A 27,509-nucleotide genomic window follows, 5' to 3' on the forward strand; every position below is an offset into this window, starting at 1 on the left:
CTATTCTGTGAAGGGTAGTTCTTAATTTAATGAAGTATTTACTTGCCAGTTAACTTTCAAAATGCTTAAATGTCATAAATGCTTATGACTTCCACCAACACGAGCTCAAAGCAGTGGCTTAATTTTACACAATATGCTCACATGATAAATGTCATGGAAATAGTGAATCGTAAGCCAATAAATGATGGTTATTCATAATGAAACTTCCACTCTATTTTTAAGAAATAGCCCATATCCATTCTTGAAATCTCGTACATACCAATTTCCGGCAATTGGTATTGGAAGGGAAGAAAGAAACTCCTAATTAGCATCCTAAGAGAAATTTATGTGTCATGGAGGAATGATCTGATAGTTGTTAGAGTAAAATAAACGCTTGTAATAACTTTGGAACTTGGAAGTAATCATCTCTCCCTCTTTAAGTAATTCATTTTTATCATTACTCATACAATGTCTTTCCTGAGCCTTCGCCTAAAATCATTTTCTCCTTCAGACTACAAATATGAATCAACTATCAACTGTATCTGAAGTGAATGCATTAGCAGCCCATGTCCCAAGCGCTCTCAATGAAAGCAAGTCACTGTGACTACAAAGCCCCTTCTCCCCTCCCTTCCTCATCTTGCCCACACTTAAAAGACTGAAAACCAAGAGAAAAACTCACTCAACCCATCCCTATAGCCATGGGAGAGTACATGAGTGTTTGATTAAAGATGGCAGATAAAGTGTGCTTGGTCTGTCCCCACTAAAACCCCCATGGAAATCATAATGAAGGCCTTTGAAAAGTGATGAGCATCCAGCAGGGGTAAAGGAGCTCTTAGCAGACGGTGACTTCTGGAAGGTTGGTGGTGGATGGAGGAGTGATAGTAGAAGAGGATAAAGGAAACCCAACCTATACTTCATGAGTGAGGGCTAGAGAGGTCAGAACTGGGGGGAAAGCTTTTACAACACAAAATTGAAATTCATAAACATCAGCTGGGTGAACGGTGAAGCTGATACTAAGGTGATTAATAAAATACACCAGGAGCAGTTGGTTCCTTTCCTACTGGCAACCAGATAAGCCCTCACTTGCTTCTCCCCACCTCACCCAAAAGAAAAATGAAAAAACAAAAGCCCTCAACAACATTGCACCCTCTCAGAGATAAGACCCACTGTGATACCTAGCTAAATAGCTGGGTCCCCACCAAGTTACTATAGTAAAAGTAATAGAAGCAGCAAATGATTATAGTGTACCATCATGAGTTCATTATGTTCTAATTCATTGAATGCACTCAAAAACTCTAGGAAGAAACTAAAGCATAGAGTGATTCGTAACCAGCAGAGATAAATCACCTCATGGTAAAGTCCCCAAGTAACAAACCCTATTTAGGTACCATGTTGGTCAATTTTGTGTGGCTGTGACCAGAATAACTGACAAGAAGAACTTAAAAAGTTTATTTTGACCCACAGTTTCAGAGATTTAGTTTGTGGTTGGTCAAGTCCATTGCCCAAGGTAGACAGAACATTATGGTGTGGTAGAAGAAAGCAGCTCAGCTCATTGTGGCCAGGAAGCAGGGAAAGAAAAGGGAGAGAGTCATAGAGAAGATGCATCCTTCCAGGGCACAATCTCAGTGACCCACCTCCTCCAGCCATGCCCCACCTGCCTGCAGTTACCACCCAGTCAGTCCATTCAAACTAGGATGCAGTGATTAGGTTACAGCCCTCACAATCCAATCATTTCCACTCTAAACATTCCTGTATTAACATAGGAATTTTTTTGGGGGGACACCTCATATCCAAACCACAACAGATACCAAAAACAAAAGTTAGAATCGTATTGCCTCATTCTGAAGTAAAGACAACTGAAGATGACTAGGTATTTGAAGAAAGGCTAGAACATGAAATATAGGTTAAAAGTAAACACAGGAATACCCAAAGAAAGAGTAAGGCAGGAGACAGAAGGACAGAGGGGAGAAAGAAACTCCTAGTTAGCATCCTAAGAGAAATTTAAGAAGATATTGCATCATGAAAGAACAGGACTCAATGAAAACAGGAATACCAGAAAAACTATGGAAACCATGGATATTTAAAACACATTTGTAAAGTGTGTATGTGTGTGTATGTGTATGTGTGTGTGTGTGTGTGTGTGTAACAGAAGCTTTGAACTCACAGAGGGCTAATCCAGGATATTGGTACACAAAAAGAAAATAGATAATGAAAAAGAGATGATACTTCTCACAGCTGAATGATGTGAATCTCTTAGGCATAAAGTCAACACGTTTATATATCAGAGATAAAGAAAAGATCCTTGGGCTGGAGGTGTGGTTCAAGTGGTAGTGCGCTCACCTACAATGCGTGAGGCACTGGGTTCAATTCTCAGCACCACATAAAAATAAAATAAAGATATTGTGGCCCCTAAAACTAAAAAATAAATATTAAAAAAAGAAAAGATCCCCTATGATATTCAAAATCTGTTCTACAACCAAAACTAAGTCTTTTCTATTCTTTCTATAATTTATCCTATGAGTTGAAAACAAGTAACAGGGTTTATATTATTGTGGCCATGAAAAAATGTTGTTTAATGTAGAGTTAGTAATCATTCTGATTACATTTCTTTTCTATAAGCTTTTTGTTTTTTGGGTTTCCCCTGACCCTGGAGTTTGAATTTGCTTTCCTGAGAATCTTTGCCATTATTTCATCCCTCAAGTTTATCTAATCTCTTTCTATAGTCACATATCCCTATCAAATCCTCTTCTGTGCTCCTGAAACCTCCCCTGCTTGGACAGATTGCTCTCTCATAGCAGGGTCTTTACTGGATCCGACTGCTTCCTGGAGCCTACATTTGTCCCTTCTGGTCTTACCCCCTTTATTTGCAGAAAGAGTGGCTAAGAAAGTGGGGGGTGGTGGTGCTTATGGGAGGGGGGAACTGGGAAAGGACTTAAAGCCAGAATGAATTCCAGCTTTCCTAATACATGGAAAAAGGAGTCAGCCAGAGGACAGATGAAAGGGATGATCTTTACCACGAAGCAGTTCTCCTAGCAGGGAAGAGGGTGGAGCCCGTGTTTTCCTAGCTAGAAGAGTGGCCCTGCTGAACTAGGTCACTCCCTTCTGAAGCCATGAAAATCACATCCCTGGCCATGACAAGCTCACAGGACAAAGAGCTCAGCTATCAAACATACACAGACAAAGCCGTCTGAGGAAACTTGACTGCAAAATTGAGGGTGACACAGCACCCACATATACTGAACCGTCTTCAGTATTATTAATGGTTTGCACTAAAATTTATGCTGTTACAATAGAATCCCACAGAATAGGTGATTTTATAAAGAACAGAAGGTCTTTCTGACAGTTCCGAGAGCTGGGAAGTCTAAGATCGAGGTGCTAGCATCTGGTGAGAGCTGCTCTCTGCCTCCAAGATGGTATCTTGAGCACAGTGTTCCCTTGGAGAGAAGAAGACTCTGTACCCTCACATGGTGGAAGGCAGAAGGGCAAAAAAAAAAAAAAAAAAAAAAAAAAAGCCCATCACCCTTCATCAAGCCATTAATCCATCCATACAGGCAGAGCTGGCCTAACCTCAACACCTCCCCAAAGGCCCGTCTTCCAACACTATTGCTTTGGGAATTAAATTTCCAAGCATAAACTTTAGGGGACATATTCCATAGCCTCTCTCCAATTCCCACACCAAAGCCTTGAGAAATAGCAGCACGGCACCAGCAAAACTTCCTCCAGATAGGGAAGGGTCCCTCCCCATCCCTTTGGTCTCCAAGGATGCTCAGACTCAGACCTTCTCTCTTCCTCTCCCCACCCATCTCTGTCTTTACCACCTTCTCTGTACTTCTTTCTTTCTCTTCCCTCCCTCTTTTTCTTTCCCTCCAAGACAAACCTTCAAGCCCCAACCCAACCCAAATCTTCTCATTTCAGGGAAACTCAAACTCTTTCTCTTCGGGTTGATTCCCTTAGTCCCTTACTTTCCACTTTGCATCCCTAACCTCGGCTCAGCCAAATCAGAGAACTTCCTCCATGTCACTCCCCTTGGAAGGTAGGGAGAAGAGTTCTAGAAGCTTCTTGCTGAACATCTTCATTCTGGTCACTAACCACAAAGCAAGGGTTGACATTGGAACTCGTGGAAGAAAAGCTGTGAACGCATCATCTACCAATACAACCGATATTTTGGTTTTCTAGAGGGAATGGGGTGTGGGGAGGGAAGAATAACGGCAGTGAAGTGCCATCGTCTGTGTGTGCACCTACCTTTCCCGCTGGCTTATGGAGACCACATCGCACATTGCTGAAGACCACACCTTCCATGGAGTCTTAGGAAATATAAATGAAGAAATGAACATGGGAAATGAGGTGTCAAACGCATGGGGTTGCCCACAGGTGTCACGGGACTGTCCTGGCTCACTACTCACCACCGTCTGAGCTGCTTTCTTGGAAACTATCCTCAGTTTCTAGTTGTCCTCAGGGACGCTGTGAGTGTGGTCTTGGAGGACAACCTGATCCTCAGCCAACTTCTGCATTGACTCATAACCACCTTATGAAGTCAACACTTGTGTGTCTTCCAAATCTCTTCAACCCAGATCCTCCTGATTGGACTTGTTCATTTATAAATCAATAATCCCTTACTAATAGTGTGGATTAAGTCATATCAATGTATAAACCCCTTTAGAAGTTCTACATAAAATACACGCAATACCTCCAGCTCAAAGTCAACTTAAAAAAAATACCATAAGCATCATTACAAAGAAATCATTGCTAGCCCACAGAACCCCCAACACTGCTATCTCCACAGGAGCTTCCTGCTAATCCTCCTTTAACCCTGTGGAATTCCCATGCAGAAAACCCAGCTGCCTCATATGTAAACTCCCCTGCCCAGTGTTGAAAGCCCTCCTCTGGCTGGTCTTGCCCTTCAGGCCCGGCTCTTCTAATTCTCCATTCCTTCCAGTACCCGTGGGCTGTCTCCCAGCCAGGCAGTGACTGTTCTCATCTGTGTCCCCTTGTCCAAGTCCCTTCCCCTTCTTTGGAGCAACCCCTCTTGGCCCCCCACCTGTTTCATCCAGCTGACTGAGCAAGTGAGCAAAATTAAGCAGTGTCCCCCCAAGGCCCCTCCTCCATGGAGACCTCCCAGCTTGCCCTGTCTTGTGACCATCTGGGCTCCCCATGCGTTAGCTTGCCAATGGTCAGCCCAGCCCCTCTGTGCATTTCATGGCCTATCAATATCTCTCTCCAAAGAGGCAATACTATCCTTCTGGAAGGACCCATATATTTTACTTCTGCCTTTGAATTACCTAACACATTGCTTTTTGCACAGTGATGTTACTTCCAAAGTCTGAGTAAAAATAACCCAATCCACAAGGCCTTCACTTCCCTGTTGCTTCTCAGATGATTCCTGAGGAGCACTGTGGAGACTAACCAGCCTAATCAAGGCTTAGATCTAGACCCAGTTCTTCTTGCAGACCCCGTTTCTATCATTTTTTTAGAATGTGGAGGAAGCATTTAGCAAGATCCTAAGGCCTCGTGTTTCCCCTAAAGTAATATATGTATATTATAAGCTAACCTCTACATGCTGTATAGACAAGAGAGACTTTCTAACTGGTAGAGATTACAGGGGAGGTAAAGACAAAATGCAGGAGCCCCTCTCTTGGGGGAAATTTCACAGATGACATCACAGAGAGAGATGTAAGAATGGCTCCACCAGACCCAGATGTGAGGAATGTCTCTTTTCTATGTTTGTCTAAAATCGCATTCAGTTTAGCTTCAGTTTCCTCACTCTCCAAGACTGGGGAAGAATGCAGTGCCATGATTCCTGGCTCTCTTTGTCCCCTCCCTGGGAGTGTGCAGAGGCCCCAGGCCTCCATGGGCCCAGGGAAACGGGGGTATCCTGATTCACAGATCACAGAGGTTGCCATGAGTGTGGCTATATCCTGGCTACTGCACATGCTAGATTTTCGGCCAGGCAGGCCCTAGGGGGGAGCTTGGAGGGGCTTCTTTGTGCTGCACACCCATCTCTACTGGCCACAGGTTGTCATTTATGGAGTCCCCTACCCAGACTCTCCAAACCACAGTGTTCCATGCCAGCCTCCATAGACAGCCATCTGTGTTCCTGTGGAGGTGGTAGGACACAGACTCTGGCCACCCTGGAACCCTACACCCATTCCCCTCCACACGTGTATGTGCATGCACACGCACGCGCTCCCCAGCACTCACAGACTTCCCTGACTCGGGTTCCACGAGTAGGGCTGGGCCACACTCTCTCCTTTAATCACAGCGACTGTCTCTGCTATTCTGAAGAAGTCTTTTAAGGTCTGGGTTTCAAACAAAGATCTGAGTGGAGGGACTTTATCCTGGGAACCCAGGAAATTTTCTGTTTTAAAACCTTTAAAGTACAAAGGCCTTTTTTTCCCCTGCTAAGGAAAGGGAGCCAGTCCAGAACTAAGGACTCAAGGGTACGGAAAAAAATATGACCTTATCACTCTTTTTTGCTGATAAAGCCAGAGCAGTAAAAAAGCACACAACACCAATTAACTTCTCTGCCACTCTGTGCTTCATGGGTGAACACTTGGCTTGTGTGTGTGTGTGTGTGTGTGTGTGTGTGTGTGTGTGTGTGTTGGAGGTAGGAGTGGAGTGGCCAAAGGCATTAACAAAAGAGGTTTGGAAGTGATGATATCACTGTAAAAGAGAAGCTGCTAGAAACCTGACTTGAGTGTCCACAGCATATGAGTGTCCGCATCATTAACTGAAGTGGGTGTGGCTAAGCCTTGGAAAGGAGGAAATGGTGGTTCAGAAGGGTTTCCTGTGCAGCAGGTAGATGGGGCTGGGGTGAGAAACAGCACTTCTAGACCTGTGGCACCAGGTGAGAGGCCTCAGGCCAGCCTGCATGAGGCTGTCCCTAAGGGGGACAGCCTAAGGGCTGTCTCACCTAAGAGCAACAGGGCTGAGGTGGCCCTGTTCAGGAAGGACAGTGGGATCAGGGACTAGGCCAGGTTTGAGGGAAGTCTGGGTATTTGGATGACCTTCCAGATTGGTGAACTCCTGTACCTACATCCAACCTTCCGTTCAAGTTCCACCAAGCAGCCAGCAGACACAAAACATTTACATGACTGGATGTGGGTCAAGGGAAGCCAGGGAGGGTTGAATAATGACAATCCCCTGTCCCTTGTCTTCCCATAGAGGTGGTAGGTCAGTCATTGCCACACTGCAGAACTAGCGAAATCTGGCTAACATCAGCCCAGGCAACTATGGGGAATTTTAAAACTAAATCCTCAGAGAATTGGAGTAGGGCTTCTAATAACAAAAAAAATTCAAAGTCCATTTGTATAAAGGTAGAAGATCTTCACAGCCAAGACAGGAAACCTAAGAGCCATAAAGAGAAGTGTTCAGCTTCACACCAATGTGAATATATTATTTATTTAAACACACACAACAGGGGCTGGGATCATGGCTCAGTGGTACAGCACTTGCTTGGCACGTGTGAGACATGGGTTTGATCCTCACCACATTAAAAAAATAAAATAAATAAAGGCATTGTGTCCATCTACAACTAAAAAATATTTAAAAAAATACACACTACAGTTGAAGTCAAAAGACCAATGGTAAAGTGAAGAAAAGTGTGTATTCACAGCACATATGTCACACAGACCTAAATATCCTAATACACAATGAACTCCTGCAAACTGGTAACAGATGAACGAGTCCATAGAAAAGGGTAGACAAATGTTGCATAGATGGTCAATAAGCCCACAGAAATTATTTGAATTTACCTGTAACACTAACCCTGATGTAAAGCTCACCTATCATTCAGGTTCTTTTCTTAGACACATCAACTCACCCAATTCTTGCAGCGTCTCTCAGGGGTGGACACCATTATGATATCCATTAAAGTCTTGGTTTAGACTCTTAACCAAGAAAACACAGCCATTAAGTGGCAGTCTTGGATTCGAATCCAAGGTTTGGGATTCAGAGTAACTGCTTTTAATAACTGGACTTAGTCAGAAAAATGCAAATTAAAGGGAAAGTGAGATGCCAATTTTACCCCATCAGATTGGTAAGACTTAAAAAGAATGATAACTCCAGTGACATCCAAGATGTGGGAGAATATTCCATTTCATATATTGCTCATTGGAGTATGACATTTCAACATTTTTGAAAATGATCTGGAAACAATCCTTAAAACTAAAAGTATACAAGATAATTTGGGCTGGAAACCTCACTTTGGACAATGCATTCTATACAAATCAAAGTATAAAAGTAGAAGGGTCAGGATATTCATTGCAACATTGTTCTAACAGCAAAGCAATTTTTTAAAACAACTCCTGGGTGAAAAAAGAAAAAAAAACAACCCTATTTGTTTACCAATTGAGAATGATTGAATGACATATAATCAGCCATACCAAGAATGAGTCAGATAACTCCTTCCAAACTCTAATTAATCTTGTACCATTAGAACACTTTTATTGGAGTTGTCTCTGGTTTTTATATAAATTTGTTATAAACTGAAATTGTACACCCCCACACTCAGTAAAAAACCAACCTTGCCTTACTTTGTGTAATAGAAAGTATCTATAATCATTGATATAAAGACAACAAAGCAATATTATTAATTTCTAATGTTGGAAGATTCTAATCCTGAACCAAGGTCTTCATAAAAAGATGAAACCTCAAACATCAGAGAGGCACCAGAGACACATGACTCGGTTCCCTTTAATGATCATCATGGGTCATCTTGACTTCTTGGAGCCCACAGTTCTGAGCATCCCAAACATCTGGGAACATGCAGGAGATCATTATCTTCAATCTGAACAGATGTTCTACTAGTTGAACTTTTAAAAGTAAATTGTATTGTGTGTTGTTGAATCCCAGTGAGAAAAGTCAAAAGAATTCTCCTTGTCCTAGTTGACCCTGGTCTTCCTGGGTACCTGGATTTAGGGATGTACATCTTAAGTATTGCCATGGGAAACTTCCAGATTTATAAGTCTAATGGTTTAAGTTGGAATTAGAGTACAGTTCAACCTCCTAAACCACCAAGAATATTAACTATTTTTTTCTTCATGATGTTGGGGATTGAACCCTGGGCCTCAGGCTTGAGGGATAAATATTGTACCACTGAGCGACATCCCTAGCCCAACATTGATTCTGGGAAGAGTTAAAGGAACAGAGAGTCCTTTAAAGTCTTTTATGACATTGCTTTTATTGATGAGCATGTATTACTTTTGAATTCTGAATAATTCTAATTTTAAAAGTTTGTAGAGGAATCAAAAGAAAGAGAATGGCATAAGCCATGGAGGAGCCATCCATTCCCTGGGCTGGTCTCTCCTTTCGGTAGCCCAGGGTATCTCCACCTGGCTAGCACCGACAGCTTGGGCTGGATCTTTCTAGATGAGGTGGGGCTGTCCATGGTTTCTCCACACTCAGTAGCACTTACCCCCACACACCCTCATCCAACAACAAAAAATGTCTCCAAATGTTGCCAAAAATCCCCTGGGGGACAAAGTCTGTCCTTGTTGAGAACCCCTGCTCTTGTCCTCAGGGGACATACAGAGCCAGCGCTCACCAAGCTTCTCTAACTGCGTCAACACAGGATCTGTCGATCTGTTTCCAGAGGCTATTTTCCTCCAGAGCCACTAGAGGGGACACTCTGCCACACAAAGGACAAAAGCAGACAACTTTGTTTTCCTATGCTCCTTGGCTTATTTCTGTTTGTGATGACCCAGTCTTAACTAAATACTCTTGGGTATTGGGAGTGACAGTGCCTGTTCCCAAGGCTTGACCAACTATTTATCTTGTGTTTTGTGCCATAAAAATCAGTGTTTTTAGATCTGATGGGGGGAGAGTAAAATGGTCTTTGCTTTTTAAACATTCTTCCTAAGGCAGTTCAATGAATCATACCTCTAAAAAAAGCAACGTGTTTCCGTGAGGAGAGCCCGTGGGGCAGCTAGACTGGGGGGGTGAAAAATCCAGTTCTCCTCCTGGCCTTGCCAGTTTGCTCAAGCAATTTGCTTGAGGTCACTCAGTGAGTTAGGTAGTCAGTGGGGATTTAGACCTGACCTAGGGACTTCATGGGAGAGTTGTGAGCATCAAATAAGATGGAATGCATGAGTCTTAAAAAATAGAAAATCCTGCACAGGTTCAGCATGTGGATTTGCAGACTTTGTGGGAATGAGAGGAGGGGAGGGCTGAGAGGAGGCACATGGCCAACAGCACAGTCCTTCTCCAAGGATTGCCAGGTTCAGGAAGAGGCCTCAATGGACCCACATCCACTGATGGAACTTCATCTGGGACTCAGTTACCCTTCCCATCAGAATGCACAGATGGTTGCTGAGTGTTTCTTCACACCCTTACCGGTTATTTAAATACAAGAATGAGGCTGGGTATAGTGGTGCCCTCCTCTAATCTCAGTTCCTTGAAAAATGGAGGCAGGAGGGTCACAGGTTCAAGGACAGCTTCAGCAACTTAGTGACTGACTCCACCTCAACATAAAATTTAAAAAATGAACTAAAAATGCAGCTCAGTGGTAGAGCGCTTGCCTAGAGTATGTAAGACCCTGGGTTCCAGTCCAAGTACTGAAAGGAAAAGAAACAAGAACAACAAACCTTAATAAAAGATCTGCTTCAGTTCTGTTTCCTAAATATTAAAAAAAAAATAACCTTTCAGCCACAGTAGAGAATACATTTCTCAGAGACCCAGCTCACATACGTATCATAAAGTTGAAACAAAAGTTCTACTTATAATGGACTTGGATATTTTCTATTTTGCTTTCTTTCACTCTGTCACTTGAAACCAAAGCTGGCCCACTAAATAATGGGTCCTGACCTGCAGATTATTTCCCTTCTTTCTTTCCTTTTGTGCTGGGGATGGAACCAGGGACCTGCTCTTACAAAGCAGGTGCTCTACCACCGAGCTACACCCCAGCCCCAGACTGGAGCTTCAAAATCACTAGACGGTTTTGTGAGAAAAGAGGAGGGAACATGAGATTCTCATGCTCAGCTGGGGACAAAGCAAGAGATTCGGCCACCACATATTATTCAGGGAGCCTCAAGCATGAACTTTTCACAGTTTTCCAAGGGCTGATTCCCATGATTCAGGAAGAACAACAATTCTAAATTCAAACTTTCTAAATGTACCTAAATAAGTGAGGTGGGCTATTGGGTAGCAGCCCCCAGGCTGGATTCTCAGGGGGTCATGATCTAAACCCCACATCATTCAGATGAAGTTTAGATGGACATAATGCAACCACATAATTTTTTTTAAATCAACATATATTGAGTCCTTAGTATATCAGATACTGTACCAAGCGCTTTATAGGAGTAAAGGGACCTAAGTTTGTTCCCTGATTTTTCCAGCTCAGTTTCTTCTCTTTCCCCATCAGCAAAAGAACTTGATAGGAGTAGAAAGACCAGGGTACATTGGTTAGGACTGGGAAAAAAAGCTTTGTAGGAAGGTTGGGGAGAAGAAGTGGAGTCAGAGCTGTGGGGTGCAATGGGGTTTGCATAGAAGATTTTAATAAGTATCACTGGGGTCTGCATAGTGTTTGAGAGGTGCAAGTATTGAATAAAAGCTAATTTAAAATTTCTTTTTGGTGACTGGATCACAACACCCTAAGACAGCACCGCAGGGTTCAAGATCACAATAGTAGTACATACACATTGCCTTATTTAATCTGCCTAATAAACTAATGGGGTGGTATCATAATTTCCTGTTTCTTTTTTCAGATGCAGAAAAGGCTGATATAGGCAGAGTAACCTTAAGGCATCCAGCTAATCAATAGTGCAGCCAGGCTGGGATTTATGTTTTTCAATAGCCAAAGGATAAGCTCTTGGCAGATCCACAAATGAAGATGATTTCCACTCTAAACCATATCAACCAAGAAAAAAAAATATTTAGAAATAGATTTAACAGAAGTAAGTGCAAGATTGCTACACTGAAAATGGCAAAACATTGTCAAATAAATTAAAGATCTAAATAAATGGAAAAGACTCTCAGGCTACAAGGTCAGAAGACAATATTATTAAGTTAAGAAGATATCCTATTGAATTGATCTATAGGTTCAACACAACATCTGAATCCAGCTGGACTTTTTGCAGAAACTGAGAAGCTCATCCTAAAAATCATATGGAACTGCAGGGGATTCAGACTAGTCAAATACTTTTTTTTCCCCTGGAGGGTTGGAATCAAACCCAGGGCCTTCCACATGCTAAGTAAGTGCTTCTACCACTGATCCCCATAGCACTCTTGAAGGATTCGAGATAGAATAGGATATAATAGGGATAGAATGCTTGCCTGGCATTCTCAAGGTCCTGGATTTGATCACCAGTGCCACATAAAAATAAAAATAAATCCTGAAAAAGAACAAAGTTGTTGGAGTCACACTTTCAAATGTTGAAACTTATTATGAAGCTGCAGTAATCAAAAGAGTGTTACCAGCATGAGAATAGACATCTAGATCAATGGAATCAAATTGTGAGTCCAGAAATAGCTGGGCTCTGTGGCACACACCTATAATCCCAGTGGCTCAGGAGGCTGAGGCAGAAGAATCTCTAGTTCAAAGCCAGTCTCAGCAACTTAGCGAGGTCCTAAGCAACTCAGCAAGACCCTCTCTCTAAATAAAATATTAAAAAAGGGTAGAGATGTGGCTCAGTGGTTAAACACCTCTGGGTTCAATCCCCAGTGCCAAAAAGAATCCAGAAATAAGTACTAATACTTATATTTATTGATTTTTTTTTTTTACAAAGAGACCAGTATAATTCAATAGAGGAAAGAACAAATTGATTATTTATTTATTTATTTACTTACTTACTTACTTATTTATTGTACCAGGGATTGAACCCAGGATGTTTAACCACTGAGCCTCATCCCACAACCTTTTTTATTTTTCATTTTGAGACAGGGTCTCACTAGGTTGCTTAGGGCCTCCATAAATTCCTGAGGCTGGCTTTAAACTTGTAGGAAGACTCTCCTGCCTCAGCCTCCTGATCCACTGGGATTACATACCCAGCTAGATTATCTTTTAAATAAGCTTTATTTTAGAACAATTTTAGATGTACAGAATCATCATGAGAATATTCTTTTCAACAAATGATTCTGGGGCAACCAGGTATCCACATTGAAATATGAATTTGTATTTCTACCTCATACCAGAAACAAAATTACCTTCAAGTGGAACATGGGCCTAAATGTAAGAATGGAACCTATCAAACTCTTACGGGAAGACTCAGGTGTAAATAACCTTGAGTCAGACAACTGTTTCTTAACTAAGCCCGAGTGATAGAAATGGAGACCAATAAGTAGAACTTTATCAAAATTAAAAACTCTTATACTTCAAATAACACCATCAAGAAAGTGAAAGCACAACCCACAGACAGGGAGATAATATTTGTTAAATAGTTGTATCCAGAATACACAAAGCACTCCTACAACTCAAAAACAAGAGGACAAAATGCCCGTTTAAAAGATGCACAAAAGATTTGAATTGGCAGTTCTCCAAAGAAGGCACACAAATGGACATTTGGCTCATGAGAAGACACTCAACGTCCTTAGTCATCAGGTAAATACAATTCAAAACCGCAAGGAGTAGCACACCACACCCACTAGGCAGACTGGACCTGTGCTGGCTAGGATGTGGGGAGAGCAGAACCTTTATGCATTGCTGGTGGGGTATAAATTACGTGGCACTTTGCAGAACAGTTTGACAGTTCCTCAAAATATTAAATATAGAGCTCCCATGTCACCCAGCAACCCTACGTCTTGGTTTCTGCCCCAGAGACGTGAAAATAAAAGTCCACCAAAAAACTGGTGTGTGAATGACCATGGTAACATTATTCATGGTAGCCAAAAAGTAAACAAATGTTCAACTGATATAAAAGTAACATGCCATGTATCCACCCAGTAGAATATTATTTGGGCATAAAAAGGCCAGGCACAGTGGTGCATGCTTATAATCCCAAGGGCTCAGGAGGCTGAGGCATGAGGATTGCAAGTTCAAAGCCAGCCTCAGCTGAGAGGGAAGGTTGTGGGGCAGCATTAGTGAGGATGCCAAAAGCGAGGCACTAAGCAACTCATTGAGACCCTGTCTCTAAATAAAATACAAAATAAGACTGAGGATGTGGCTCAGTGGTCGAGTGCCCCTGAGTTCAATTCCCAGTACCCTGCCCCTACAAGAAAGGAACGAAGTACTAAAATATTCTAAAACATGGCAAACTTTGATCAATTAGGCTAAGTGAAAGTAACCAGATATAAAAGACTGTATATGATATAATTCTATTTGCACAAAATGTCCAGGCAAGGCAAATCTATTAAGCTGAAAAAGAGATTCACAGTTGCTTAGGGCTGGTGGTGGGGTGATGGCTAATAGGTACAAGGTTTATTGGGGGATGACAAAAAATATTGCAGAATTAGATCAGAGGTCACACAAGTCTGTAAATATATTAAAATCCATTGAATTATGCACTTATGTGGGAAAACCTTATGGTATATGAATTTTATCTTCACTTTTTTCTTTAAGACTGGATGAAATGATAGCAGGTAGATGCAACAAGTTTAGACAAGTGTTCTGAGGAATTCCTTGAACTTTTGAAGGTTTTTAAGAAAATTACCAGGACACAGCTGCATTTGTTGTAGGGAGACAAGGCTCCAGATGGGGTACAGGCGAGGAGGTGCTATGGTACCCTTCTCTATGGTACCCTTCTCTATCCCCAAGTGCACGGTCTGCCTGACTCGTGGGGTTGACCCTCACTGTTCATGTCAACCCCAGTGTATATAATGCAAGGATCTGGGTCTCAAACTTATTTGCTCTTTTCCTGTTTGCATTACCCTTCTGCTACCAGGTAACATGAAAATTAATCAGTCTCTATTCATCCTCTCAGAGAAATAAATACCTACTTATATGAAGCAAGCAAGGCCACCAGGCCCCTGGGGAAACAGAGCCCAGGAGGCACCCAGAGGCATTTTCTGCAGAGAGGGCAGAAAAGAATAAACAATCCTTCTGCCAAAAATGCCTGGAACTTAAAGCACTTTCCTCAGCCCAAGGTCAGGCTCTGTGTGGATGTTGATAGTGAACCTGATCCCTGATCGGTACCACTGCTCCCTGGATGAGAAGCTTGTGGCTTTCTCGCTTAGGAAATTCACCTCTGCTAATTCCACCTGCCAAGGGATTCAGACCCCGCAGAGCAATTTAATTCCCCAGAATGGCAACTGACAGAGCTCCTGGGAATGAGGTAACCGTGCAGTGTCCCCAGTCATCAGAGACATCGACTCCCTGAGCCAAGAAGGGGTCCCCATGGCCAGACACCCCACCCCAGAATGAGAGGGAAGGTTGTGGGGCAGCATTAGTGAGGGTGCCAATATCTCCTGACTCCCCTCCCAGAGGGGCTGGAAATCCCTGGCTTTTGTCTTCCTTTTTGGAAGGAGACATTTAACCCCAGGAGAATCACAGAAAAGTACCACCCACAGAATCAGACACCACAGTGGGAGAGGGTACCTCCAAGGTCACCCTTGCCCTGGGCCCAGACACCTCTCCCACAGGGATGGTCCCCGCTCACCATCCCCCTCCTGACCATTGTCAGGACCCTCACTCAGACCAGGAAGCAGCTGTCTGTGGCAGGACAGTGCGAAGGGCCGGAGACTGCTCTAGATTTGCCAGGTCTACATCTGCCCCGTTGCTCCTAGCTTCTCTTCCTACCCGGAACCACACCTTCCTCCCACACCTTCCCGGGTCTGGATGCCTTTGAGAAGGCTACCAGGTCTTCCTTCCCTTGATCTTCTTGCTGTCCCCGGACTTACCCTTTCCTTTCACAGATCCTCCCACCCATGGCATCCATGAGCCCAGGGCAACAAAGTTAAGCCTGGGCCCCCTCCAAGGTCCTGTCCACTGCAGCTTGTGGACCCTGAATCCACCACACACAAGACCGTGTCCACTCGATCTTTTTCTCCTGGCTCTAGTTTCTTTTCCCCTCTTAGACCTGAGGATAGACTTGCCCTCCAGTCCACCCTGAGTAGGCCCCTACTTGCCAAGTAGGCCAAGTGTTGGACCATCCAGAGGCCAAGAGGCCAGCTTCACCTAGATAGAAAACCCTGATTTGCTACCTGATAGGATCTGATTTCAAGTCCTATCTTTGTTTTTATCTTCCTCTCCCAGACAAGTTGCCGTGGTGAATACCACTTCATTCATTCCAGCTGCACAGCATAGTGGTTAAGAATGTGGATGGAGATCAAACAGTCCAGACTCTGCCATGAACTATCTGTGAGGCTTTGGAGAAATGTCTTAACCTCTCTGAGCATCCATTTCCTCTTCTGTAGAATTAGGAATCATAGCTTTGTCGTGATAAACCAATAAATAATCTTCATAAAGCACTTAACATGGAGGCTAAAACATCCCACTGTAAGAATTCGATGTATGTCCTCTATTGTTTTATTTTAAAATGATCATTTATTCGTTCTTTGTGTAGCTGAGTCTCCTGCCATACATGGGGACCCCCTTAAATCTAGGAAGAGCTGGCTGGTATTGACACTCAGAGAGGGAGCTGGGGCCTATGGCCCTAGCACGCGGCAGAGAAGAGCGACCAAGCACGGATGCCGCCCCGGGATGGTGACAAGAATGGTGTCACCTTTCCACATCTCTAAACACCACTGGACTTCCTAGGTCAGGTGGGCACCACAAGGAGGAAGGCAGTGGACAGAGGGGAAAACCCTCTTCTTCCCTGCTTCTGTCTTTGACCGAGAGCAGCCATGGCTCTCTTGCCCAGGAAGGTGATGTCCTTTGGGGAGGCCTTGTCAATCTGTCTGGACTGTTCCGGAAGTAGGAAGGGCAGTAGGGGGTGGGGAGGCAGCAGGAATGTTCTCCTGGCCCGGGAGAGTGTGCCGAGAGGAGGGCCTCTGGACATCAAAGGTTCCTTTTGTCCCCTTGCGAGTGGCAGGGCAGCCCGGCTGCTGGCGATGACTCAGGCCAGGCCCTGACGTCACCCAGGCTGGGCCACTGGCCTCCCTCGGCAGCCAGGAAACCGGCTGGGGAGTGGCACTCACAGCTGCAGCAAATCTCAAAATAAGGAGGCCGCTGCGTTCTCCTCTCCATCTCCCCACAGCACACCTTTCTTTTCTTCTTCTTTTTTAAGACCTCATGGAAGGTTTTACTTGTAGATCAACTTTCCAAACGTAGGAAGTCAGAATGAGTGACATCATCAGAAAAATATGTGGAGCCGGTCTGGACCTGGAGTGAAGACCCACAGCAGGAATACGGTGGTACCTCCTGAGCCCAGGGAGTGGGCAGCGTCTGGGCTTCAGAGGAGCCAGCGCCTCTGAGTAAGTGAAGGCCCACCCTTGGCCCCCTCACTCCGCGCCCTTCACTGTGGGCGCCATCTTGTTCCCTGACACCCCAGGCCTGGCAGGCCCAGATTAGAGGGGGGAGCGGGGACTGCCTTTGGGAGACCCTCTCAATACAGGTCCAAAGGGAACTGGTCTCTTTTTTTTCCCCACTGGACCAGACAAGAAAGTGGGGGGGAAACACACACACACACACACACACACACACACACACACACACACGCACTGAAACTGAAACCCTGGGGAAAATATAGCCCCCCATCAAACCTCTTGTTTTGTCTCCCTTTTTTTCTTCCCCACCCCACGCCTCTGTTTCAAACTGCCAGAATGTTTGTGCAGAGTTCTGGACTGTTGGCTTCCTGGATCTTATACCGACCCGCCAGACATAAAAATAAACCTTGTTCTAGGCAAATACGTGCCCTGTGCGACCAAATGGTATTTCCACACTTAACCTGGTAAAAGATGGCAGCCCTGGTGGGAAACTGTCTACAGCACTTATGTTTTACAGAGCGTTTTCTGGTGGTCCTGGTGTGTGCACCTTCATTATCACATACCCTGTTTACAAAGGGCATTTTTGTCAGGGCAGGCGGTACTGAGGATTGAACCCAGGGCCTCACACATGATAGGCAAGCACTCTACCACTGAGCTACATCCCAAGTCTTTTTATTTTATTTTGAGACAGGTGTTACTAAGTTACCCAGGTGGGCCTCAAACTTGCAATCCTCCTGCCTCAGCCTCCCAGGTAGCTGGGATTATAGGAGTGCGCCACCACACCGGGCTCAGAGGGCTTATTTTCATTCCAACTTGTGTCATCGCATCTGGGATGATATTAAACTCAATGTTTGTTGTAATTTTGTGCAAAAACTCTTCCATCTTTGCATAGCCTATAATTTGTGAGTTCTAGAAGTTCCTACTCAAGAAATTTAAGTTTCTGCAAAAAAAAAAAAAAATAGTAAGGCACACATGAGAACTGCAAAGCACATAGGATGATTTTCCTGGCTTCTGAAGTCATCCCCTGAGTCAGCATCTAGTCTTGTATAGCTTACTTAGCACAGTGAATGTGTTCTGCATAAAATCTTCGTTAATTTGATGTGGGGGTGGTTTAAAAACGAGTCTTATTTTACAGGCAATAGAGAAGCTTGTCATTTACAAGAAAACAGTGGTGAATTCCTTCGTGAACTAGTGCTCTTTGAAATCAACTACCACATTCTAATATATGTTTCTTTTTTTTTCTTTTTTAGTAGATCAGTTTGTCGCAAAGTGAGGCCCTGCCATACTTCTGTTCTTCTGGCTGCGTGATCTGAATGCTGTGACCATTAATTTGGTGAGTGTTATTTGTCCCTAGTGGCTGCTTAAATTCAAGTCTACTATTTCTACTCTTTTGTTTTAGGGTAAGATTTAAAGAAAAGAGGAAAAGGCACAGAGATTTCTACACTTGACAATTGCAGGTATATCAAAAAGGACTGGTATTAAGGAAAGACAAATTGCTATAATAGAATCCAAAATGTACAATGGCTCAAAAACAATAAATAGGAGATTATTTCCTGCTCATGAAACAATACAGGTCAGTGGAACTACTCTCTTCAATGCATTCATTCCGATCAGGGCTGGGACTGCAGCTCAGTGGTAGAGCACGTGCCTGGCACACACAGGCCCCTCAGATCCATCCCAGCACCATGGGTCAGGATGGGCATAAGGAATGGTCAACCAACCATACAACAACAACAACAAAAACATTGAGATTCACAGATTGAGAGAGGCTCTACCGACTGCAACATGTGGTTTTCACAGTTACCTGGGGTGTCTTCACTCCTGGATGGAAGAAGAGAGTGTGAAAATGTGCACGTGGACCACGCATGGTGGCCCTTGCCTGTGATCCTAGAGACAAAGGAGGCTGAGGCTGGCGGATTGCAAGTTTGAGGCCAGCCTGAGCAATTTTTGAGACCTTGTCTCAGAATAAAAAATAAAGGACTAAGGGTGTAGCTCAGGGATAGAGCACCCCTGGGTTCAATCCCCAGTATGAAAAGCAGTGGGTGGGCAGATGGAACATTACACAAGGGAAATTTTCATGGGCCAAGACTAGAAGTGTAGCATTTCATATCTCCTTACATTTCATTGGCTAAAACTCAGTCATGTGATCATAACTAAGCACAAAGCTATCTGGGAAATGTAGTCCCTTGGTCAGGCAACTGCTTCATAGTGACAACTATGGAGAGTTCTGGAGAAGTTGTTTTATCTGGCATAGAATATGAGAGAACTTGGAGATGCTCTAGGATAAGGTTGCAGAATGGAGCAACAGGAAAAATGAAACTTTATCAGATATTTAGAATTTTCTAACTGACCCTCTTAGATAACATCTGGCCTGTGGGCAAGGAGCAGTGAGGCTTCTCAGGGTGCATCTGTCCACTTCGGCCCTAAGACTTTAGGTGAGCACCTGCTGCTGGGGGGCCACTGAAACAGGAAGAGCATTCTTCCCCTATTTTTCTTTCCAGAGCCTCTTGCTCTGGGATCCTTCTGGTGTGATCTCCTTCCTGTTCTGGATCCAAGCATACAATCTGAAATTGTTCAGTGGAATCCTGCTCCCCAGCTATGAGCCATAGTGATTTATTGGATGTCTCCTTGTTTTCCTTAGCACATATCTCTGTCTGTTCCTGGGGACTTTGAGAGATTATTGTACCTCATCTGTTCCAGATCTTAGGGGGAAATTTTCCCTAAGGAGAAACCTTCAAACCAAATTATTAGAGAAATTTTAAAGAAGGCTGAATAGGGCTTAGGTCAAGATATTAATAGGACACCCCAAAGGAGTTGATACATAACTCTAACTTTTTCTGTTCAGGAAGTTTCAAAACATTTACTGAAATAATGTGAGGTTATTAGCCCTGTTTGGAGAACCCTTGGCTCATTTTCTGTTTTCTGTAGCCTCTTAACTGTTGTTGATCTGGGTTGAGTTTTCCACTCACTGGTAAGTTTCAGTAACCACATGGTAGGTGCCTTATGATGCCCTTCATGTAAAGGCCTCCAATAACAACAAACTTGAGCCTTTGTCTGAGCTGCCAGGTACCTACTTCTCTCATTTTGTCCCCAATAGCTAGCTAAACAGTCTAGTTTCTGATTAAATGTTGCCACTGGACTTGACATTTCTGGCACCCACATCCACACCCTAAACAGCATGCATTGTCTATTGTATGAAAAGGTCGGTCACTGGCCAGTTTGACTCAGCCTCTCAGATAGCTGACGACAGAGCCCAGTGCCTGGTCTGCTCTCCGAGTCCTGCTGCCTAAACTCTGCTCATGCCCCTGATACCAGGAGTGGGCTGAAGAGGAGTGGAATAGAATAACAAGTTGATTTTTGGCAAAAATACTGCCACCTCTGAAGGTCCATTTGCCCAGGGACTGAAAATATCTCCTGAGCTGGGAACTGACTCTGCCGATAGAGAAAGTCAAAGATAAAGTCAGGTTAATGGGGGACTGTGGTGCCTTCTAGAAGCAGAAAGCCAAAGAAGTAAGTTGAGAACAAGTACCAGATTTCAAAAGCTGGAGCCACGTGGGAATGATCTATTGCTGGAGTCCCACCCTGACAGGGTCTCCCAGGAAGGGTGGAGCCCAAGGCCCCAGTGAAGGAGGAAAGATGTCAGTGTCTGTGCATTGGGCACACAGGCTAAGCACAGCTAGATAATTTCAGCTGTCATCTGACAGGACTCCTCAAAGCTCATAGTGCGTTGGAATTGACATATGAGTGGTAGCTGGGTGGGGGAGGGGTCAACATCCTGATTTCTAATTTTCGGCTGCATAGTACAGCAGGAAGAGGGGTGTGACCACGAATTCGCATAACCAGAATCTCACTGCTGTTGACACTTAGTGTTTGAAAGAAAGCCACAGATCCCCATGACCACTTGACAGGGTACACTCACAGACAACACCATCCAGGCAGGGTTGTATATAAGTGCACATTTTATAAATATTTTAATATCTGACATTTTCCCCAATAAAACATCAAAGTAGGTCTCATGGAAGAAGCTAGACTCTCTTGAACTTACCTTAATTTGGGGTTTTATTATTTTTTTCCATTCTGATTATACATGAGGTGTATCATTCACATTTGAGAGACCATAGTCTTTGCAGAGAGACCTCTGAAAGTCTTAGTCTGGCTTCGTTGACCCACGCTGAGCAGATGTGGAGGAACACAGCAGTCTCATGTAGCTGCGCCTACGTCAGTTGCTTGTTCTAACCCAGAAGTTTTCTAATTGTCAGAGCGCAGAAGTGTTCCCTTCCCCTGGGTCAGCATTATAAAATTTCTCCTGTTCCTTTTAGAGGGTTTTGCAATAAGCCCGCATCATATTCACCAAAGCTAAGAATTCACAGTAATGGGGCTTTGTAATTTCTCACGCTGAAATCCCCTAATTTCTTGTCAAGAACCAACTTGGAAAACACCACACTGGAGACTTCGAGTTTTGTTATTAACTCAAGCAGCCTCTGGTTTTCATCAGACTTTTAATGCTTCCTCCCTCCTCTAAAATGGTGTTTCTGAAAAACACAATGTGGAGGCTCTGTTAGAACAAGTAAGGTCGATGCCTGAAACGAACAGTCTGGGCAACTTAGCAAAGTCCACATCCAGTCAATGAAAGTAATCACCTTCATTATGGTCAGTACTAGTGTTTGGGCTTTTGATGTTGCTATTAAGAATCATTGTTTTATCCCAGTGGCTTGGGAGGCTGAGACAGGAGGATCATGAGTTTAAAGCTAGCCTCAGCAAAAGCAAGGTGCCAAGCCACTCAGTGAGACCCTGTCTCTAAATAAATACAAAATAGGGCTGGGGATGTGGCTCAGTGGTGGAGGCCCCTGCATTCAATCCCCAATACCCCGCCTCCCCCACCCCCAAAAATCATTGTTTTGGGAAAAACATTTGTCTTTCTTAATTTTCTTTCATCTGGATCCTTAGCACCACTCCTAATCAGCCAAAGCACATGGGGTAGGCTTCAGTGCCCACTTGGGGAAGCTTGACTCTAGGCCAGACGCCTGACTGAGAGGCCGCTAATCTCATTCAGTGAGATGTTTGACCTGGGATTTGCTGAAATCTTCCAGGGTGGATGGATGAGTCACCTTTCTACCAAGAGGTGATTCCTAGAAACCTTTGGGGGCTCCTGGTATGTTGGGAAAAGGAAATTTAGAAACCACTCATGAAAGCATCGACCTTGAGTAGGGCCTCCTCTCTTTGTCTGAGAGCCTCTGATCATGAGTTCAGCCCACATAGGGTGATGGAGGAACTTCCCTCCATGTTCCAGATCTGACAGGCATCATCCTAAAACTCAACAAGGAGGTGGCAAGTAGTGAAAGGACTTTCATTGACCTAAGTTCCTTGGCATCAACTATACCAAAGTACCTTGCCTAAGGAGGAATTTAAGACTGAGCCCATGCATGGGACCTATTAAGAGACCCCTATTCCTTCTTTCTCATTCTATATAAGACAAATTCTTTTTCTTTTGTTTGAAAAAATTATCTGTTTACTAGAGTCATAACTATATAAAACCTGGAAAATTATACAAAATATCAAAAAGAAAATAAACTAACACCAAGCCACAATTCAATGTAAATATTTTGATGAAGAAATCCTTTTTAATTTTTCCTGTATATATTCTTTTAAAAATTATTGAGATGAGCCGGGTGCAGTGATACATGTCTATGATCTCAGTTACTCAGGAGATTGAGGCAAGAGGATTGCAAATTTAAGGCCAGCCTGAGCAATTTAGCTGTCTCAAAATTAGAAGGTTCAATCTCCAGTAGCCGGGGCCGGTTTTGCTCCACTTTCTACTTAACATGTAGCAAACATTTTTCAAAGTCACTAAATGCTCTTTGAAAACATGATTTTTAATGTCTATGTTTCCATCGTATGGATACATCTTAACTTTCCATGGACATTTTGATTACCACCAGTGTTGCACTGTTATAAATACATAAACATTCTTAAGATAAATCCTGTGGACATCTTAGGAAAAGTCCTTAGAAATTGGAGCACATGGTTCAATGACCTGCTTTAGAGTTCCTGATAAGCACTGGTGTATAGACTCCAGAAAGATCTCAGTGTCTATTTCCAAACCTTGGTGCCCTTTAGTTTCTCAAAGTAAAATTCAGGCTCCCAGGCCATAGTGGCATCAGAGGCATCCCAAAAATATGCATTTTAATTCATCCTCACAATTCTTACGCACATTAAAGGCTGACAACCAATAGCATGCCATATTCAACTAGTTCAATGTACATTCAATTTGACAAACATTTATGATATAAAATAAGTAAAGCAGGGCTGGGGTTGTAGCTTAGTGGTGGAGCACTTGCCCAGCATTCGTGAAGCACTGGGTTCAATTCTCAGCACCACATATCAATAAATAAAGATCAAAATGGTACAAACTTTGGGCTGGGGTTGTGACTCAGTGGTAGAGCGCTTGCCTAGCATGTGCAAGGCACCGGGTTCAATTCTCAGCACCACGTACAAATAAATGAATAAAATAAAGTTCCATCAACATCTAAAAAAAGTATTTAAAAAAATTGAAATCTTTTAAAAAAATGGTAAGACTTTAAAAATTTTTTAAAAATCAAAAAATAAGATAAGTAAAGCAACCCCAAACTAGTATATTGTCCTAGCCTCTTTTGTGCTCCTATAACAAAGTACCTGAGGCTGAGAATTTCATAAAGAAAAAAGATTTATTTAGCTCACAGCACTGGGGGTTTGAGAGAATATCTGCTCAGCTCTGGCGAGGGCCTCATGATAAAGGACAGAATCACATGCAAGTGTAGGAAGTGGCACACACAGAAGAGGGACTTAGAGCTGTGCCAGGCTGTCTCATCACGATCCTCCTCACAGGAAGGAATCCCATCCCACATGGCCTATATTAACCCATTCTGAGGCCCCACCTCTTAAAGGTCCCGCCACCCTCAACACACCACACTGAGAACCAAGCCTCTGGTATATAAAGTCCTAGAGGACAAACCATACCCACGCTATAGCACATTTCTCAATCAGAGTTTACCTTGAAGCCTTTTTTTTTTTTTTTTGATTCTGCATTTTGGGATTTCCTTTGGTATGTTATAATAAAAAGCTTATTCTTTGCTAGGGAACCAGGAAACCTATTGTAAATATGAGATCACGGAGGTCAACATGGTTCATTTACTTCCTGGGTGGTCACCCAGACATTCAGTGACGGAGGTTGAACTAGACAAAGACACACCAACCACTGGGTAGTAGACAAAAGGAATCAACGAGAAGATTCACTCCTGAAGCCATCCCCTCATCCCCAGGAGGGGCCCAGGTATCTATCCTAGTCACCTAAGGAGGCTAGACCACCAGCACCCTGCGCCCTGAGATGGTAGTACTAAACTAGATGCAAGAGGACCCAGGGCAGCCAGCCATGCAGAGGGTGTCCAGGAGGTCCAACCACAAGAGCAGAGCACAGGGGTGAGTCCAGAGTCAGAAACCAAGAGAGCAGAACGGAGTTAGGCAAGTGCCAGACTAAAACACCTGGGCAGATCTCCAGGCAAGGCAGCCTTGAGATGAGAAGAAGGAAATCCAGGGCTGGAGGGGAGCTGTAGCAGAACTTCGGACAGGACGGCCTCCTCTCCAAAGCAGAAAGGTTCTATGGCTGGCCCGCCTCGGACAACAGGGAGGGGACAGCAACGGACCTCAGGTCAGGGACTGAAAATGGAAATTTAGAAAACAATCGTCGAAACAACCATAGGTCCTCCTCACCTTCTAAGAGGAAGTGTGACGCTCTCTCCTGCCTGTGGAACAAGCGGAAACCAGCAGGCCACATCCACCAGTCATGCTTGGTATCTGAGGGCCCCAGTGCCTCCTCTCCTTCCATGACCTCAACTGCTGGAAGGCCCCCATTGCATCATTTGACCTTCAGGTTCTGCCTTCACAGACAGCTCAGCTCCCCAGAGTCCCCAATTGGTGTCTGGGTTCTGTAACTCACCTGTCAGTTTCCTGCGTGGCTCGCTCTGCCATGACAGCTGGGGAAGCATTAGAGCCAGACCCCCCAGGTGGGCCCCACCTGTGCCATCCTCCATGCTCAGGCACCAGGGAGTTGGCCTATGATCACCAAGTTTTACTGATTCTGCGTGTGCCGCCGTTAACTCATGGCTGTCCCCACTCAGGATGGCTCCTCTCCTGATTCATCCCAAACTCATCCACCTGGGGAATCCAGGTTCACAATAAGTATAGATTCTGGCAATGTCAACAGTTTTCCTTAGACCAGAGGTACAACTGATAGAAGCCCGAGAATGACACGGGCAGTTCAAGTCCTTACGGTTTGCCTTGTGCAAAGCCCATGTCCATGTTGTCCTGAACAACATCCTCGGCTGAGGCACCTCCTCATGATACTCAGATGAAGTTCTGATTACTCACAGGACTTGGATCCCCAGCCAGGAAAGTCTATGTTGTGACAATGTGCCATCAGATCTAACCCTTTGAGGACAGAAATTGGAGCTCCATGAAATGCAGACAAGGTGTCTGGATCCTGTTTGAAAATATTGGGTGGTCACAAAGCAGGACGTTCAAAGGCAAAATCGTATTCAGTGGGTTCTGTGATCTGGCAAGTGCCACTGATGTTCCCACCTTTATTTGTTTATGTTGACTCCAAGTCTCACTTCCCCTCACACTAACTAACTAACTAACTAACTACTAACTAACTAATCTTGGGGGGGAAAGCATTTATATAATCTTAGGTCAAAGCTGCAGGAGGGCACTGGCCTAGACAAGCTCTACCCCTTCCCATAGGAGCGTGTTGGGCCAAGGGCCATTGCCTGCTGGGCCAAGGGCCATTACCTCTGAGAGGCCAGCATCCCCTGAAGGCGATGTGCCACCTCAGTAGTCAGAAGCAACTGGGCAAAACTGAAAGCTCCTACCATATCCAAAGAGACCATTCCTGTTTCCCATCATCTAGATGTCAGCACAAAATGCTGTGTAGACAGCTACCAGGAACAGTGGGAGATATCTGAGGCCAATTCCCCAGGATCTGCAGACCCCAAACTTTACAAGCCAATCTTTTTTTTTTTTTTTAAGAGAGAGTGAGAGAGGAGAGAGAGTGAGAGAGAGAGAGAGAGAGAGAATTTTTAATATTTATTTTTTTAGTTCTCGGCAGACACAACATCTTTGTTGGTATGTGGTGCTGAGGATCGAACCCGGGCCGCACGCGTGCCAGGCGAGCGCGCTACCGCTTGAGCCACATCCCCAGCCTACAAGCCAATCTTGACTGTGGATCATCAAAAAAAGAGAATGGCTCAAATTAAAAGTACTGATGTCAAATACTGACAAGTGTTAGGCAGGATGGATCTGTCATAACCTGTTGATGGTAATGGAAATGCACAGCCACTCTTTGAGATGGTTTGATGGTTTGTTATAGAGCTAAACATATACTTAACCTATTATCCAGCAGTTCCCCTCTTCCGTAGTTACACAAGAGAAGCGGAAGTGGACGTTCATGCAGTAACCTGTACATGAACGTGCATAGCAGCTTTGTTTTTAATAGCTACAAACTGGTGACAAGGCAAATATCCTTCCACAGTGTGTGGATAACCACCTGTGGTACATCCAGAACTTGGAACACCATTCATCCAAAAAAAGTGTTCACTGTTCACCTGCAAATTGAATGAATCCCAACAGCATTATGCTGGGAGGAAGGAGGCCAATCTCAAAGGGTTACATACGGTAAAATTCCAAATTCCAAATACCAAATTACAGCTATAGGAACAGATAGGGATCAGGGCTCAGGGCTGGGGCAAGCATGCAACTAGGGGGTGGCACAGGGATTTGTGATGATGGCGTAGTTCTGTGACCCGACTACGTGACCGATGTAGACACACAATAACTTTTCACAGAACCACAGAGACACTTACAGAAAGCACGTTAAATCTGGGAAATCAGGCAAGATCTCTGCCTGACCTAAGAGTGTACCAGTATCCGTCGCTTGGTTTAGACAATGTTGAGGGGAACAATAAAGCATATACTTATTGTACTTATTTTTTTTTGTGTGTGTGTGTGACTTCTTGTGGATCTATTTTTAAAAGAGAGTATCAAAAGCAACTTTAAAAATTTTTTTTAAAATAAGTCTTAAGAAAAAGAGGAGGGAGTTCCCCACCTCTGGGGATGGGACTCCTATTGTTTACTTTGCTGCCTTCTAATTTGTGGTTGGGCCTCCACAGGGTCCTGGTGGCTTGGGCCTGACCCTCTGCCTTTCAGAG

The 27,509-nt window shown here is 44.0% G+C and overlaps 1 protein-coding gene across 11 annotated transcripts in view; it reads left to right on the forward strand.

The window, feature by feature from the left end:
- The window catches only part of ZBTB38 (zinc finger and BTB domain containing 38), a 106,914-nt gene that overhangs the window by 15,110 nt on the left and 64,295 nt on the right, over positions 1–27,509 (forward strand). For 4 of the 11 annotated variants that reach the window (XM_081302107.1, XM_081302109.1, XM_081302110.1 and 1 more), the window contains exons 1-2: positions 16,962–17,259; positions 18,522–18,604. The gene's annotated coding sequence lies outside the window, so the exon portion shown is untranslated. Of the gene's footprint in view, positions 1–16,796; positions 17,260–18,521; positions 18,605–27,509 lie in introns of those variants that run through there. The other 7 variants (XR_014023061.1, XR_014023062.1, XR_014023063.1 and 4 more) reach the window with 3 other exon arrangements.

Source organism: Spermophilus citellus (assembly GCF_964194105.1).
Source record: "Spermophilus citellus genome assembly, chromosome: 7".
In the NCBI taxonomy this organism is placed as follows: domain Eukaryota; kingdom Metazoa; phylum Chordata; class Mammalia; order Rodentia; family Sciuridae; genus Spermophilus; species Spermophilus citellus.